Genomic DNA, 16,169 nt, shown 5'->3' with positions numbered 1-16,169 from the left:
GGAACTCTAGAAATCCTTTAATTGAAAGTCCGGGGATGGCGGGTCTCCAATGGATTTAGTACCTGGGCACTAACCCATGTGTAGTAAGTAGCCTGCCGACAGTCCTGTCCCCCTCGGTTAATCGGGCTCGTTCGCGGGCTCTTGGGGTAGGCGAGACTGCGATAGCCCCGAATACGTTCCTGACAGCGAGACCCCGATAAAGGAAACCACGTTTCAGTGCCCCCAGCCCCGAGTGCCGCCGTCCTTCCTCAGCCAAAACCTCCTGAACGAAGATGTCACCTGAGCAAGATCTTCGGTGTTTCCTAATTGTTCTTACTGAGCAGCAATTAACTGTGAACGCAATGATGAAACATTCAAGCAACGGCAACTGGATTTAAAGGATTCATGTGAAAATTGTAGAAAACGAGGGTGGAAGGGACTTTAGGAGGTCACATCTAGTGCAACCCCTGCTCCAAGCAGGACCAGCCCCAACCACATCACCCCAGTTTGGATTTGTCTACCTGGGCTTCAACACCTCCAAGGATGGAGACGCCACCACCTCTCCGGGGAACCCCTTTCAGTGCTTCACCACCCTCCTGGGGAGAGAGTTTTTCCTAATATCCAACCTCCACTTCCCTGGCTGCAAGTTGAGCCCATTGCTCCTTGTGCTGACATCTGCCACCGCTGAGACCAAAGGGTTGTCTAAAGATAAAAACCTCCTTAGCCCCAGAGCAATCCTCATGTTTTCTTTAGCATGCAGCAAGTAAAAGAAATAAAACATTAAATCACATCCATTCAAAAGGAAGAGAGGAATTATTGCTCCCTCTGGCTTTTCCAGCGCTGGCTGGCCCCACGGACTGCAGCGTGTCTGCTTCTCTGAGCTTCGTATGAACATCTTGTGCAGCTGCAGGAGATGCGATAAAATAAAATAAAGCAAAGGGCAGGGGGTTTAACTGGAACCTCCCGCGGTTTTTTCCCCCCCCCCCATTTTAGAATATTTTAAGGAAAACATTAAAAAAGAATACAATTTTCTTGTGTGCTTTCAAAGAGGAAAATAATCCTGGTGGGGCCTTTTATCTTTACAAAGTGCACGCTCCGTCCGGCTCACATCATTGCACATATCGTACGTCTTTAGAGGGTGACAGAGAGCTAAGGGGAAAGCCGGCACCCCCGCAACAAAATACAGGGTTACGCGCATGTGACTGCAAGCAAACTACCACCTTTCCAGGGGCTAAAAGTCGCCCTGCATCTCTGTGGACATGTCTGAACAGTTCATGGATGAGCACATGAGCATCATTTCTTGCACTGAATTGAAAAACAGAAACAAAAACATCCCAGACTTGCAGCTGGGGCCCACCAGAGCTGGGTAGATCTGGGCTGTGCAAATCCATACGTAACCTGACCTGGGAAATACCCCGATTCCCCGGGCCCCGGGCGAACCAGGAGGATCTTCAGGAATGAAACCAACCTGGTTGCCCCTTTGCTGGGCAGCAGCAATGTCTATAAAACTAGTCGGGGAAGATGGTGGGGACCCTTGAGAGAGTTCATGGTGCTTATGAGACTTGGGTTGAGCTTGTTGTGGTTTAATCTCCTGTTGGCAGCTGCTTTATGGTTTTACTTTATTCCCACAATATCTCCTATGCTGGCCAGCACGATGGTGCCTTTTCCACACCCATGTGCTGGGTTATCGTGCTCACTGTGGAGACACCAGCAGTGCCCCAGCCCCCTTGCTCGGTACGGCCAGCGCGACATGCAAAACATGCATCAGCTCCACGGCAGAGCACACGTGCTCCCCGTGCGCTCTCGGGGACAGCCTCGCCTTCGGGCACGTGGCCCAAAGCAGTGCTGGAAGGGGCTGGGGGATGCGTGAGACCCGGCAGGAAATGGCAATGGGAGCTCCAGCAAAGCTGCTGGGCGAGGTGGGACTGAGAGACCGCTGGCACGGAGCAGCGATGGGGAAGGATGCTCCAAATGAGAGGAGCGTGTTGAGAGCTGGAAGGCATAGTGGGGCTACCGGCAGTTTGGAAGCTGTGGGAAGCCAAGTAGCATTGGCTCCACTGCGTTTTCTGTACGTGTTGGTCCCGTTTTGCCAGCGCTGGCTGGTTTCCCTCCCCTCGCTCCTTGCTGTGTAACGGATGGGAGCGTCTGGCTCGGGTTGCTGCGCGCTCTGGTAGGCGGCAGGCTGCGAGCTCGAGACCTGACGACTCGTTATCGGTGCTGCAGGGTTAAAGAAACGTCGGAGCTAGCGCTTCCCAGGGATTATTCCTGCCAAGCGCGCGCTCTGCCACATGCAGCCGTACGATGAGATCAGCCCCGTGGCTAAGGAACTGTTCCAAGCTCTGCACCATATTTGTACTCCTCAGCTTGCTTCCTTGATCTATACACTGCTCTGGAAAAGCTGAGTCTTTCTTAATGGCCAGGCTTTACCTTGACGGTGCTAAAGGCTGGTAGGTGCATTTGTCAAATTAAAAGCAGGCCCCTAGGGAAATCCTTCCTGGGCTAGCGTTTAAGCCGGTGCAACCGAGCGTGTCCGGACTCGAGTCTCTCGCTGTTGTTTCGTATCCGTAAATCTGTACAACAGGTGCAGAGCAGAGGTGCTCTGTTAGTTGAATGTGCGAGCCTTCCCCTTGGCCTGCGTGCTTGGAAATGACCGGCTCACGGGCTGATGAATGTCTTTGTGGAGCTTCATTTTTTGCAATGATATCTTACCAAAAAAAGGAAGCAGAGCAGCTTTGTATTGGGGGAACTGCTGCCCCAGCAGCTTTGGTTTTGAGACGTGTAACCGGCTTCATCTGTCCTGTTCTGCAGCACGTTCCCTGGGACGGTGCTTTCCGGGGGTCCGCGCTCTGCCAGCGACATTGCCCATCTGGCCGGTCTCTGGGCACCTCGGCTCGTCGCAGCTGCTTGCTTGAGGAGAGAGCGATGCTGCCTTTCGTTGGGGCGGCCTGACTGCTCCTCCCGAGGTAAGACGTCGGTGGGGGATGCAAGAGCCAGTTTGTCTTCCAGCTCGGCCCTGCGCCCCCGCTCGGAGAAATGCACTCGTTTCGTGGCACTATCTGCATACCACATCTCTGATGCTTTAATGCACGTATTTCCCATTGTCTGGCTTTTATGGTTTCTTTGCTGAGCTCTTTCCTGGAGTCTGTCTGTCTGGGGCTGGGTTTGGGTGAAGGCTCGCTCCAATATTGCCAGTGGTGAACTGTTAGGACCTGGGACTAGTGAGGACTGGATATGAAGACGCTTGGGATTTAGGTTTCTGCTTTTATTGCGTATTTCCAGCCTTCATGCTGCATGAACTCAAGTTTTCTTTGCATTTATACTCTTCTATTCTAGTGCATGCATGACTATGGCCCAGACCCTTTCCACCAAGCTTGACTGGCTTCCATCTCTTGGATTTGGGGAGTGGCACCGTCACAGAGGAGTCCCGTGGCGCTGGTGGCTGATAAATGGGGGCAAGGTGCTGGATGCAGGCGTGGCTTCCTGAGTTGAAAGGGAAGAGTTCAGCTCAACTACTTATTCAGCTTGTGGGATGGTGGAGCCTTTCCAATGTGCGCATAGGAGAGGCTGCTGCTGCTTTCAGTAAGCTCTCCAAATGCGTGTTTTGCATTGCTCCAGACCCACGCAAAGCTCAGCTGCTTGCATGCAAAGCCTGCACCCTCAGTGTCCTTATGTAGAGTAGCTAGACAGAGTCAACACAAGCACGTCAAGAAACAAAGCTGAGCAGCTTTCACCTCTGACGTCCAGTGGCAAGGCAGAATGGCCAATGCAGAGGTCATCGCCGAAGCCGACCTGCCGACCATCACTGCAGCACTCAAACAGTGGCGCCTACGCCGGCTTGGCCATCTCCGCAGGACGGAAGAGGGGCACATCCCGAAGGACATCTTTTTGGGGGCAAATTGCAGGTTGGGCGAGAAGAGTAGGGTGTCTGAAACTGCGCTTCAAAGACGTCTGCACGCAGGACATGAAGGCTTTTGGAACGGACCCAGACCTTTGGGAAGCCCTAGCAGGAGCCGGGACAAAGCGGCGCTCCCTTCTCAACGTGGAGTCCAACGAGTCGACTTGCAACAGAAATGGGACCGAAGGAAACAGCCGGTCAGTACAGTAGCCCCCAGCCCGTGTACACCTGTGACCGCTCTGGCAGCACCGAACGTGGGTCTAGCTTCGGTCTGCTGTCGGTCTGTACAGCCGCAAGAGAGAGCGCATCACCAGGCAGTGCAATAGCTGCAATATCCCCTGGCCCTTGCTGAGGAACGGATGCTGTGTCCGGCACAGCGGAGACGACAGTTTTGTGTCTGGGAGTACCAAAAAGTGTTTCTTTTTTCAGCATCACACGTGCGCTTGGTTCTTCATCTCTTGATGTCATTAATTTAGGTTCCTGTGAGATGATAGGGGAGGCAAATGGTTGTATTGCTAGACAGGGAGGAAGATGCTTGTTTAGAGCCCTGTACGGGCGCACGTTCTTAGCACAAAATATCCTTCCTTCCAGCTCTGAAAGGCTGAACGTTACGGACTTAATAAATACCTGCTTTTTGGATTGAAACGTTGCCTGTTCTTTTTCTTCGCACTCTTTTCCTGCTGCTGCTGAGAAACATAGAAAATAGGACATTTCAATCTAATAAACCAAAGCTGCTCTGTTTTTCTGGCCTGGGTTGAAATCCCATCGGTGCCGTCTGCCCTGAAATGCATCTCTTTGCTGTGTTCATTTAATCAGTGACCTCTGTTCAGATCTCCGGCCTTGTGATGCCGATCGATAATCTCCTGGTGGAAATCTCTGTGCCGCTCGCTCGGCAATGGCAAGACCACATAGATATTTTCTTCAGTGAGTTGATATCCATCAAAGGCAGAGCCTCTGATCGAGATGTCTCTGTTGGGTATTTGACCGCACAGCCCCCGTGCTTTGTACACAGAGCATCTTTGCGGCGTACAACTGCATCTTGCTGGCAATAAACCTTTTCGGGAATCTGAAAGCGGGGAGCTGAGCTGGCACCAGTCGCACCCGGGCTGTCTCACAGGAGCCTTTTGCAAATGTTTTGTTGGTTTTTCGCTTGAGGCTCGCAGGCACTTCGCTGGAGAAGGAGCCGACAGGAGCAAACAAAGGGGGAGCCTCGTGGAAAGGCTCTTTCTTGGCTTCCTCCAGTCTTGTGCCACGTTGGATCGGCAGCTCCCCCGGGGTGCAGTTCTCCTTGGGTGCCTTCTCCCCATGCCCACCCGTCTCAGCAGCATGCTCCGTCCCCGCCTCCCGCCTCCCGGCATGTCGATGATGGGATTTGCAGCCCAGGAGGCAAGTAAACGGGGCTGTAAAAATCTGCAGTTGTTGCAGGAGTCTAATGCAGAAATCCCACTGCCAAATGTTCTGGGCATTGCCTGGACTGTTACCAGAATAAAAATCCTTGAGGTAAGATATGGCACCTCTTTCTTCACTTCTTTTGCAGATTCCTCTTTGTGGCACTGATGCCCAGCAAGTCCCGCAGGGCTTTAGGGACCTATGAACAGACAGCCGGGTCTGTTTAGCTCGCTAACGCCGCCTGGTAGCAGATGCTTGGAGGAAGCTGTCAAAACGCTGAAGAAGTGCGAGCTGGACCATGTCCTCCTCTCGGTCGCAGCCCGGTCCCTGGGGGCTGGCGTATGTCTTGAAGCCTTTTGATCATTAAATATCCCTTGCAATAGGTGTGGAGGAGGATTCTGGATGATGCTGATATGGGGGGAAATGCCCAGTCCCTTTCTGAGCCTTGGCCTTGCTGACCTCCTGCAGCCGGGACCTCCGCACACCTTGTGTGGGGTGGGGGAAAAGGTTTCCTTCCCTCTCTCTTTAACGCGTCCGTCTATTTAACGTTGTTGGGTGTCCTCTTGCTCCAGTGCTGAGGTTAGAGGAACGGAGGCGTCTGGTCTTCCTTCCATTTCTTGTTTCTCGCGTCTCCGCTCCGCTGGGGAGCAGTCGCGGCCTGTTCGGCCCTTGCCTACGGAAGAGGTTTTCCAGGTTCATCTCGCAACCCTTCTCCGCTCCCCTTCTCCCCTAGGTTGCTTTTTCGGAGATCTCGTGCTTGTTGGCACATACACTATCCAGCTGAGGTGGCACCAGGGTCGTATTCAGAGGTCTGAGAATATTCTCTGTTGTTGCTCCTTGTGCTTTTGAACACTGCTTTGCTTCCATGCCCCCCACCCCCAAAAAAGATTGCAACAGAAGCAAGTTGAGCAGATTTGCAAATCCCAGCCCTCACGATGCCCGAGTGAAGCTTTCCCACCAGGTAGGATGTGAAGCTGCTGCAGCCCTGGCTGGGCTTGGGAGGCCTGGGTTCCCTTCTGCGCTCTGCCACAGACTTGCTTTGTGGCCCTTGGCGAGTCACGTAATTTTCCGGAGCTCCGGTTGTAAAAAGGAGGATGCCAACATCACCCTACTTGCAGGGTTAAAGACTGTCAGGTGCTCAGCTGTTTCAGCGATGGGGTTGATTCAGTACTTGGAGGAGATGGGAATAGTTTCTTTGTGATTTATCTCTTAAAAAAATAAAAATGATGGTGCACGTGATGCTTTCTACCTAAGGCCCAAGTGCGTGCATGTTGCTCCATGCATATATGCACGCATGCAGGCAGGAGTCCCCCTCCCTGCGCTGCACCCGGGGCTCCGGAGGTATCCTGCATGCCTTCAAAAGCCTGGTGGCCCGGGGGCATCTGCCGGGTGGCGGGCGGTCTCCGGTTTGGTCTGTGCCACCTGTTAAACACAGGTCTTTACAAACCTTGCTGCGTTGCTTTTATGCACCTGCATTGTATTTATAGGTGGAAAAAATTGCAAGTAAAGTGCTTCATGCCAGCCCTTGCCACTATTCAGGATCTAAATTTATCTCCTGCCCTCTTCTATTATGAATAAGAGATTCTCCGACTGGCTTCAGAGCCTGACTTTGGCTATTTAAAATACATCCATTCGGTAAATCATACAGGGAGCAGCTGCCTCTCTGCAGAGCCCGGGCGTCCGCAGATAAAATATGACTCATTTATTTGGATAGCTAGGACCAGCGTTGCTGTAGCGGGGCATCGTTACAGGCTCTTACTAATCCTCAGGCCTTTTTCCTAACCGTTCTGGGGTGACGGGGGTGTGAATGAGAGGGGTTTTGGTCTCTCATTGAATGTAACCGGGGTTTCGGGGATCAGAGCTTTGGGAGAGAAATAGCTGCCTTCCTCTCTGGTCCTGGAGAGTGACTCTGTTTTACCGTATGCGTTTTAGCCAGCAAAAAGCCGTCCCATTCACTCACTGGGGGCTTGGAGATGAGACGGCATCTCAAGCACTGCCTCCTCCGGGGAAGGTGCTCTGCTCCGGAGGGCGGTGGGGAGCCTTGCTCTCTCCAGTAACACTTCTGTGCAATCGTTGATTTTCCCCCTGCGTTTCGGCAAGTCGGCCCCGCACTCACGTGGAGGGAAAGGGTGCTTGAGCAGAAGGGAAGTTCTTCGTGAAACACTTCTTGGACCAGGGGTGAATGTAGGGCTTGTCTAACTCGTGAAATGCCAATGGCATAGCCAGCCAGCGTCGCACTGGGATGCGGCATCCTTGGACATGTCACCTGAGAAGGTGCAGCAGGATGCTTTGGGATTGTGATGTCTATTAAAAGACACGAGAGGAAGGTAAGAAGCTTCTAACAAGAGCCGTGTGCTGCCACGGTACATGCAAACCACGCAGGCGCTTGCTCCTGTTGTTTGCCAAACTGCCAGAGCCTAATCAGGACCCTGCTTTTCTCCTCACCCCTCTCGACCCAGTCTCCAAAAGGCCATTCGGTCCTCTCGGGGCTGCGATCTCTTAATTAAAACAAGTGAGATGTGGAAATAGATGTGGAAGCGTTGCAGTGGAGTATGTGGCTAATAACTGTCTGATTCTGCTTTCTGCGCGCGACACCATTACGCTCCCAGCTGTCGTCTCGGAAGCAGTTGTCATTTTGTGTTCCCGTCAGATGCAGCATACTAAAGAGGAGAGACATACACTGCGCTCTCCCGGGGGACTCGGGTTTTTGGTCCTTTGCTTGTTTTTGCACGCTTCCCGATATAAAACAGAGGTAACTGGCTGCAAATATATAGAAAAATACATCTAGGAAAAAGCAGAACCACCACTGATAAAGCCGGTGTTGAAATGGGAGGGTCAGGATACCTTGGTAGTAAGTGAATTGCATTTCGGGTGATGAAGCAAGATCTTTTGGAGCCCGGGAGGTGCAGGCAGTGCTCTCGCGGCCAGCGCGGTTTAGTGGAGGTGGCACTTGGACGCACAAGCACAAGCTGCTTCAGTGCTGAGTCCCACGGGCATCGTGACACAAAATGCAGTGCAAACTGAGAAGGCTTTGGGAGCGAAGGAATAGGGGGAAGAGGTGAGCGATGAGAGAGAACGATGTGCCTACTCCCGGCTGGGCTTCAGAGCCCAAGTGTGGGGGCACGAGCGTGTCTGCGTGGACGGCGTAACAAACCCGGCCTCCGGACCCGCAGCGTGGCTGGTGCCTCCCGCGCCGTAACTTCCTCCCGGAGGAAAAAACGGTACCAGCTGCCGCGGGACACGCAGATCTGGGGAGCGGGACCACGCCATCGCCCCCTTGGTGAGGCCTGTGAGGATTTCCGCTCTCTTGTTCGACTCTCCTGGAGTTTGGGAAATAAGCCGTGTTTAAGAAACGGGTCAGAATACGTATTCCGTGCGGTTGCGCAGGCCCAAAGGCACCTCGAGCCCTCGTCTGTGTCTCGTTGGTTTTATGTGCCAAACGGGGGAGCCCGACTTTGTAATCAAACTCGGATGATTTCCAAGGAACTCCAGAGCGAGTGAATCCCTTGCATAAAAGTTTCATTGATGATGAGACGGTCGAGTTCGGCTCCATTTTCATGCTGTAAGTGACTCTGTTAAACAGTAGTTCCCCGCAGATAGCTGTCTCTTTGATGCTGGTTAGTCTCTGACACATTAAAAATCCTTAACTTCGGTTTCTAAAGTCTCACTAAAAACCCTACTGGGACTTTGATGTTGAGAAGATTCTGCTCAAAGTACCCCAGTTCTCTGAAGCTTGGCTGGCTCTTATCAGCGAGGCAGCGCAAGTGGTTGCCTGCGGCAATAAAATATCAGTAGCAGCAAAAATGTGTAGTGATTATTTATGGTCTTAGCGTCTGCAGCCAGGAGGGACCGCTGAGACTTGCCGGAGCCCGGCGCTGCCAGGAGGAATCGAAGTCTTTGTTTCGGAGACCGTATTAGCCGCTGCATATTGTGATTCTGCTCTTTCATTATCTATGGTGATCCAGCCAACATTTCTCGCGCAAAGCGCGGTGTAATTTCACACATGCTGCACACTTGTAAAGCCTGTGTTTGCTCGTACCTGCTTAGTTACACTCGCTCGTGCTCGCAGACCGCTTGTTCTGCTAACCACCGTGCGGTATGGCGGCACCTTTTGTGCTAAGTGTCACTAATTGAACCACAGCCCGTGTTGATCGGGTGACCCCGAGCCACGCGTGCGCGGTTCACCGGCGTGTTCGGCGGTTGCTTGCTAAGGGTGAAATCCAGCCCTCCGCAGATGAGCGACGCGAGCCGTATGGACCACTTCAGGGTCATGCGCGGTGTTTCGGTGGAGTTACGTGGGGTATAGACCACGTCTTGGCCGCTCTGGGCAAGGGTGAAGTCAGCCCCAAGTGCCAAGCACTTTCCCATGTGGATTTTGGGGGATTTAATGTTCATCTTTCAAGCTGCTTTGCATTCAGTTCTGTCACGGAATTGGTGAAACCTTCAGGCTCTTTTGTCTCTTCTGAATTAAATGGTACCAATTAGGAGTACGAAGCTGTGCTCGTGTGCATCTCTGTCCGAGTCGGGACTGCTGACCTGCTCACGGCTTGGCCAGCTGCACAACAGTCGTGCTACGAGAGCGATAAGCTGATCTTGGTTATAACGCTTGTACTCTGCACTACCCCCAAATGATTTAATAATCCTACTGATCAGCCGACGGCCCCCGTCCGACAGCGGGGTCACCCCGCTGTTGCACTACTGCAGAGCGGTCGCTTTATTCCAGACTCAAGCTGCAAGAAGAAGCGTCTCTGAAATCGTGCAGGCTTTGCAGGGCGAGCCCTGCGAGCGGCGAGTGATGGATGTGGCGCGAGACCGGCGGCTGGGTTTGTAGAGACTTTTTTAAATTTTTCAGTTATCAGGTTATGATTGAGAGCCGCCACTTCCCAAGTCACGTGCCGGCTCGGCAAGTCTCCAGCAGCTCGAAGTGCAATTCCCTTCGACCCTGGCTGCGGCGAGCAGGAGGAAGGAATAGATAGTCCTGTGCTAACCCCGCAGCAAACACGATGATCGGGAAGGCTGGCTTTACACCAGTATTACTTGGGGTGTATAGTCCCTCTGCATGGCACGAAGGACCCCAGGATAGCCGTGGTGCTGCCTTGGTGGTCCAGGGATGAATTTTCCCCCGAGGTGCCTGGCAGGACACTGTCCCCCACGCTCAGTGAAATGCTGCACCGTGTCCTAAGAGGAGGCGTGATCAGGAGCAGGAGGGTGGCGGGCTCCGGTTGCCTTTGGGTGTTGAAAGCAACCTTCTCAGGGGCTGTTTCTCTGCCTCCGTGTTCAAGCTTTGTTGCATTTTATCACCGTCAGGGGGCTGTCGAGGCTAAGGCATCCTGTTCACACTGCGCTTTCCAAGCGTGCAAACAACCCCAAGTGCAAGCGTGTTCTCTGCGTGTTTCTGTGCAAGCCTGGCAGTGCGAATGCAGCACCAGTTGTGGGGGGGAAGGGGGCAGGTGGTGCAGGACCGATCTCTCTCTCTCTCGTATACGACCCCCAAGGCCCCTCCGAGGACACGCTCTTCTCGTGCTGGTCTGACCGGGCTCGGTTCCCGGAGGCCAGTCGCCTGCCATGTTGGAGGCATAGATTTAATCAAATCGAGCCTCCATATTATTGCAAACTCTTGGAGCTGCGTGTGCGCTAGTGCTTAGCACGGCTTTGTGCGGTCGTTGCATCCAGACCCCTGTGTATGGTCTAATCCCTTTTGTAAACGGATCCCGCTCTCTCCTAAAACTCGCAGGGACTTCTGCCTGTCTGTCCCTGGGGGAGGCTGTGGCGGCACCTCGCCGCTCTGCCGCTGGACACCTCTTCCTAATTTCCAACCCAATTTCTTTTATTCCCATTGTCCTTGTGCCAGCGTTGTCCTCTAGCTCCTTGGTGTTTGTCCTCTGCATGCATTTACCTAGAGCTGCCATATCCCCTCGCAGCGTTCGCCTCGCCAGGCTAAGCAAGCTCAGCTTTCTTTCTCGTTTTAATTTGAATCATTATGCACATTATGGGATGATCTGCTCGGCGAGACCAGAGCAATGCAGCCCGTTTTGCAGCTGCTTGTTTTTTTTTCTCTTCTAAAAACAGGAGCCTGCCCCTTCCTGACCCACATCAGGTCCTGGAGACTGCTGTGACACCATCCTACAGCTAGCGCCGCGTGCCCTGTGGGGACAGCGAGCCGCGGGTCGGGGACGAGGGGTGCGGGTTTGATCTAGGCCATGCACTGTCTTATCCGCACTTGCCTCCTGTGTCTGTTGGAGATCTTCCCCGCTGAGCATCTCCCGGGAAAGGAAGCTCTCCCCAGAATTGGGACTTGGCTATCCATCAGTGCCCAAGTAGACACAAAGAGAAAGCGGTGTGTGGGGTGGGGAACATCAGGCCGTTTGCTTAGCATTGAAGTGGGCAGCGTGCTTAGTTGTTTAGAGGAGCTGTCGTGGAGAGGCCTCGTGCCGTGGGGCTGTGCTGTGCTGCAAAGGGGATGGGGCTGGCTCCATCCCCTTGCTTTTTCTTGCTGCTCTTTGAGCTGTCTGGTGCAGTAAGACTCGGCAGCGATATAAAGGGCTTTTGGCATCGTTAGAGCGGCCGCTCTTGCTGGGTGTCTACACTGGCAGATGTTAAACAACGAGCGTTTCCCCCCTTTCTCATTCAATTTGCTGCGGGAGTCGTGAGAGTTCTTGCTGTGAACGTGGAAGGACGCCCACGTGTCCCGTGGCAAACGCCGACTCCAGCACATGGGAAGTGTCAGCTCTTTAATGGCCATCTCTAAACCTTTCAGGTTTCTGTCCCGGCATGCAATGGGTTGCATGGATTTTATGACAAACCTAATTGCTGAATCTGGGGAGAGCTTCCTTTCCTGGGAAAGATTACAACACATCTCTATAGATGGCTTTTCAAGTCCTTATCATCAGGTGCGAGGCAGGATTCATCCACCCTGAACCAAACGTGGATGTAGATTGCTGCGGGGGGAGGGAAAGGTGCTGTCTTCAACTCGAAGAGCTTGCCCTGACTCTGCGGATGTAAGGAGGGGTTTGCTCTTTGCATCCCTCAGCAGCTTAGGAAACCTGTTCTCCGTATAATGCAGCTTCTCTGCCGCGGCCGAGGACCGAGAGTGCCCAGCCCCAATTCCACGTCTGCTGACTTTCCACTTGCAGGGCCTGAAGTTAGACCCTGCTTTTCCCTTGCAGGAGGCAAGTTACAGATCTCTGTATTGTTTGGCAGCCATTGAGCCCTCCTGCAATTTGTCATCTGTGGATAAAAGTCACGGCAAGGAATGGGGGGGCCGAAAGAGCATGCTTGCCCAGGGCTTTGGGTGTTTTGGGGCCGCACTGAAACGCAGTCTGAGCCCGTGGCTTTCAAGCCCCCTTCATTCACTTACATGACCCTTTCCCGGGCTGGGGTTTGTTTTAGCAACGTAAGAGTGCAGCTCGCTGGGGTATCTGTCCTGCTAACGTCCTATCTGACTGCTTGCCTTCTTCCCTAGTGTTGCTCTGGAGCCGGCAGCTTCATTTCTTGGCACCGCCGCAGTCAGTTTGCACTGAAATTTCAGCCGGGCGATTTCATTAGCGTTTGCAGTGTCCTTTGGGAAGCAATCTCCTCCGCGGAGGTGTATCTGCAAGAAGACGAGCTGGATGTTTATACAAAGCGAGAGGCTGTCATTCTTGCTATCAAGTGTGTTTTCTTTCACCTCTAGCAACGGGTGAATATGATGAATATATAGTTGGGTTCAGCTACATCCCAGTGTTTTTCTTCTGAAACAGGGACAGCTGCATAAAAGAGCTAAATCCAAGAAGGGATCGGAGCTGCAGCCGCACCGAGGAGGACAGTAAAATCCATTTCCATCTTGGGGTGCTTCACAGAAAGTGGAGGGCTGGAAGGGAGCTCAGGAGGCCACATCGAGTCCCGCCGCCTGCTCAAACCAAGCCAGCCCCAGCTACATCATCCCAACCAAGGCTTTGTCTAGCTGGGCCTTCAAAAAGGCCAAGGATGGAGACAGCACCACCTCTCTAGGAAACCTGTTTCAGTGTTTTACCACCCTCCAAGTAAGAACGTTTTTCCTAATTCATAGATTCATAGATGTTAGGGTCGGAAGGGACCTCAATAGATCATCGAGTCTGATGATCCTTGGGTAAATCTGATAGAAAGCATTAGAAAAGGGTAGTATTTAAAGAAATCATCCAATGTCCAACCTAAACCTCCCTTGCTGCAGCTTGAGCCCATTGCTCCTTGTCCTGTATCTGCCCCCGCTGAGACCAGCCCAGCTCCGTCCTCTGTGCAGCCCCCGGCAGGGAGGTGAAGGCTGCTATTCAGTCCCCCTCGGTCTTCTCTTCTGCAGACTAAATCAGCCCATTTCCCTCAGCCTCTCCTCACCAGTCCTGTCCCCCAGCCCCACAACCATTTTTGTTGCCCTCCATGCCTGCCCATTATGCATATCCTGTTGCAGTGTGGAGACCACTAGTTCCCTTCATTAAACTTTTGCTAATGCAGGGCTAATGCAGCACTTAGCGTAGGTCTCTCTGCTGTGTAGATGAGATAATTAAAATTTCCCGCAGCGTTTGCACACATCATTTGCTCTCCTACCCGATGCCTCCCTGCCCGGTTAAGAAGGAACAGAAGCAAACGCCATCGCCACGTTGAGGTCTCGTTCTTTCTGCAGGTGCACGGCTGCATTGCATCCGTGGTCCAGCACTGAAAGCAGCCGTGCAGCTGGGGAAGCCACAGACCTGGAGCCTGGCAGCACTGAGGTGCGTGCACGTGTGTTCATTGTGTGCGTCGTGCAATGAAAACCGGGCAGCTTTGTTGTGAGCATCATTTTCCCCTCTCTTGTAATGTGGCTGTAATACTTTTAATGCCCTCTTACAGAAACATCTGGGTTAATATCGGGATTAGGAAGATAAGCTGCTTTTGTGCGCCTGGGATTCAGCGGCTTGAATGGACCGAAGCCTAGCCGCGCTCCGGCCGTGCTATGAACCAACTGCCTGGCCTGCTTTTACTTTTGTGATGCTGGTATCAAAATGATGGTGCTTTTCAGTGTGTGGAGTAAAAAAATACAGGGAAGACGGGACTGACTATATCAACCCACTTTTGAGGGCCTTTTGGGACATGGTAGCTTCAAGCTTGGGGAGTTTCTGCAATGCTTTGCTTGGATGCTGGTGGTAGGGGATGGTTCTGATGAGCGTGATCCTGCCTCGGGCAGGGGTCGGACTCGACGGCCTCTGGAGGTCCCTTCCAGCCCCGCTTCTCTAGGATTTCTGATTACTTTGAGAATCAGATAAGCAGCTGTTAGAAACGGGTTTGCATGATGATAAGATGTGGAAACTCTTCGACGTTGCAGGTGTCTGCTATAACCAACTGGGTGTTTTGTTGGAAAAGTGGGCTGTCGATACTGGGGCATTACACGGGCATATCGGGATTTCCCACCGACTCGCTAGCACCGCGACAGATCACGGCGTGGGCACGTTTTAAGGGGAGGGGGATGCAGTAAATAATCAGATTGACTAGAAAAGAAACAGCATTATTTATTTCTTTAAATACGACCCTTTTCTAATGCTTTCCATCAGATTTCCCCAAGGAACCTTGTCTGGCGACGTCCATGGACCAGCATGGCTGCAACCAACACCCCTGTTTCTTAATGAAGTATTTTCCCAGACTAAATTTCAGGGAAGTTGTCCACGCTGAATCCTGCCCTGTGCACCAGGGTTTCCCATTGCGTGCATTTGCCTCCTCATAAACCCGAGTGCTGAGATGTACTAACATGGTGATATTCTTCCTAACGCTCCCCACAATGTGTGTTTGGCTGGCTACGGCAGAGCTCGGTTCCCTTCGGCTAACTGATGCCACTCGACGGGCAGAGAGAGAAGGACATGCTAACAAACTGGGCAGGGTGAAGGAGAGCAAAAAAGGAAAAACCTGCCTAACGAGAAGAGTCTAACAACGTATGAAACACAGAATTACACTGAATTCATGCTTGCTTCTGGTCTTAGGGCATGGATACAAGTCAGGTGAGATGTGCACAAATGCATCTACCTAGCCATTTAACTGCCCGATTACCTTGCATGCATATTTCACCGTCTAGTTAATTGATTACCCAATTGCAAGTGTACGTTGGGTATACAGTTGCCTGCCTTAAATAGCTGAAGATCAGTTTTGCATATTTATAAAAACTGACCACGAATGAAAGGGATGTGGGGGTAATAATAGACCACGGTGTGAACATGACCCGGCAGTGCGACGCTGCAGCCACCAGGGCAAATAATACTGTGGCGTGCGTCAATCGATGCATCGCCAGCAACGCCAAGGAGGTGATGCTCCGCGCTGGTGAGACCGCAGCTGGAGGACTGCGTCCAGTCCTGGGCACCGCGCTTCAACAAGGACGTGGGCAAGCTCGAGAGAGTCCAGAGAAAGGCCACCCGTACGATTAGAGGCTCGCATGGCAAGCCATACGAGGAAAGGCTGAGAGGCCTGGGACTCTTCATCCTGAAAAAGAGACGGCTGAGAGGGGACTTGATAGCGGTTTACCGCTACATCCGGGGCAGACGTCAAGGGCTCGGTGAACCTGGGCACCCGAGTGGAAAACCAGGAGTAATGGCCACAACGTCCTGGAAGACCGATTCAGGCTCAACATTAGGAAAAACTTAGTCTCAGTCAGGGTGTCCAGACTGGAATCGGCTCCCTCCGGAGCTGGCGCAGTCGCTGACCCTGGAAAGCTTCAAGAGCAGACTGGACGGGCACCTCGCTGGGGTCACTTGACCCTCGTTGTCCTTCCTGCCAGGTGCAAGGGGCTGGACATGGTGACCTTGCGAGGTCCCTCGCAATCTATGACTTTACCAGGCACGTAACAATCCCACCCCCCAAATCCTCTTGTCCGGTGTCTAAGGTCCGGTGGAGAATTCTCCTTGTGGTGACTCCGTGGCCTTGAAGAAACCCT

Source organism: Alligator mississippiensis, chromosome 9 (assembly GCF_030867095.1).
Source record: "Alligator mississippiensis isolate rAllMis1 chromosome 9, rAllMis1, whole genome shotgun sequence".
Classification (NCBI taxonomy): domain Eukaryota; kingdom Metazoa; phylum Chordata; order Crocodylia; family Alligatoridae; genus Alligator; species Alligator mississippiensis.
This window is presented reverse-complemented; position numbering follows the sequence as displayed.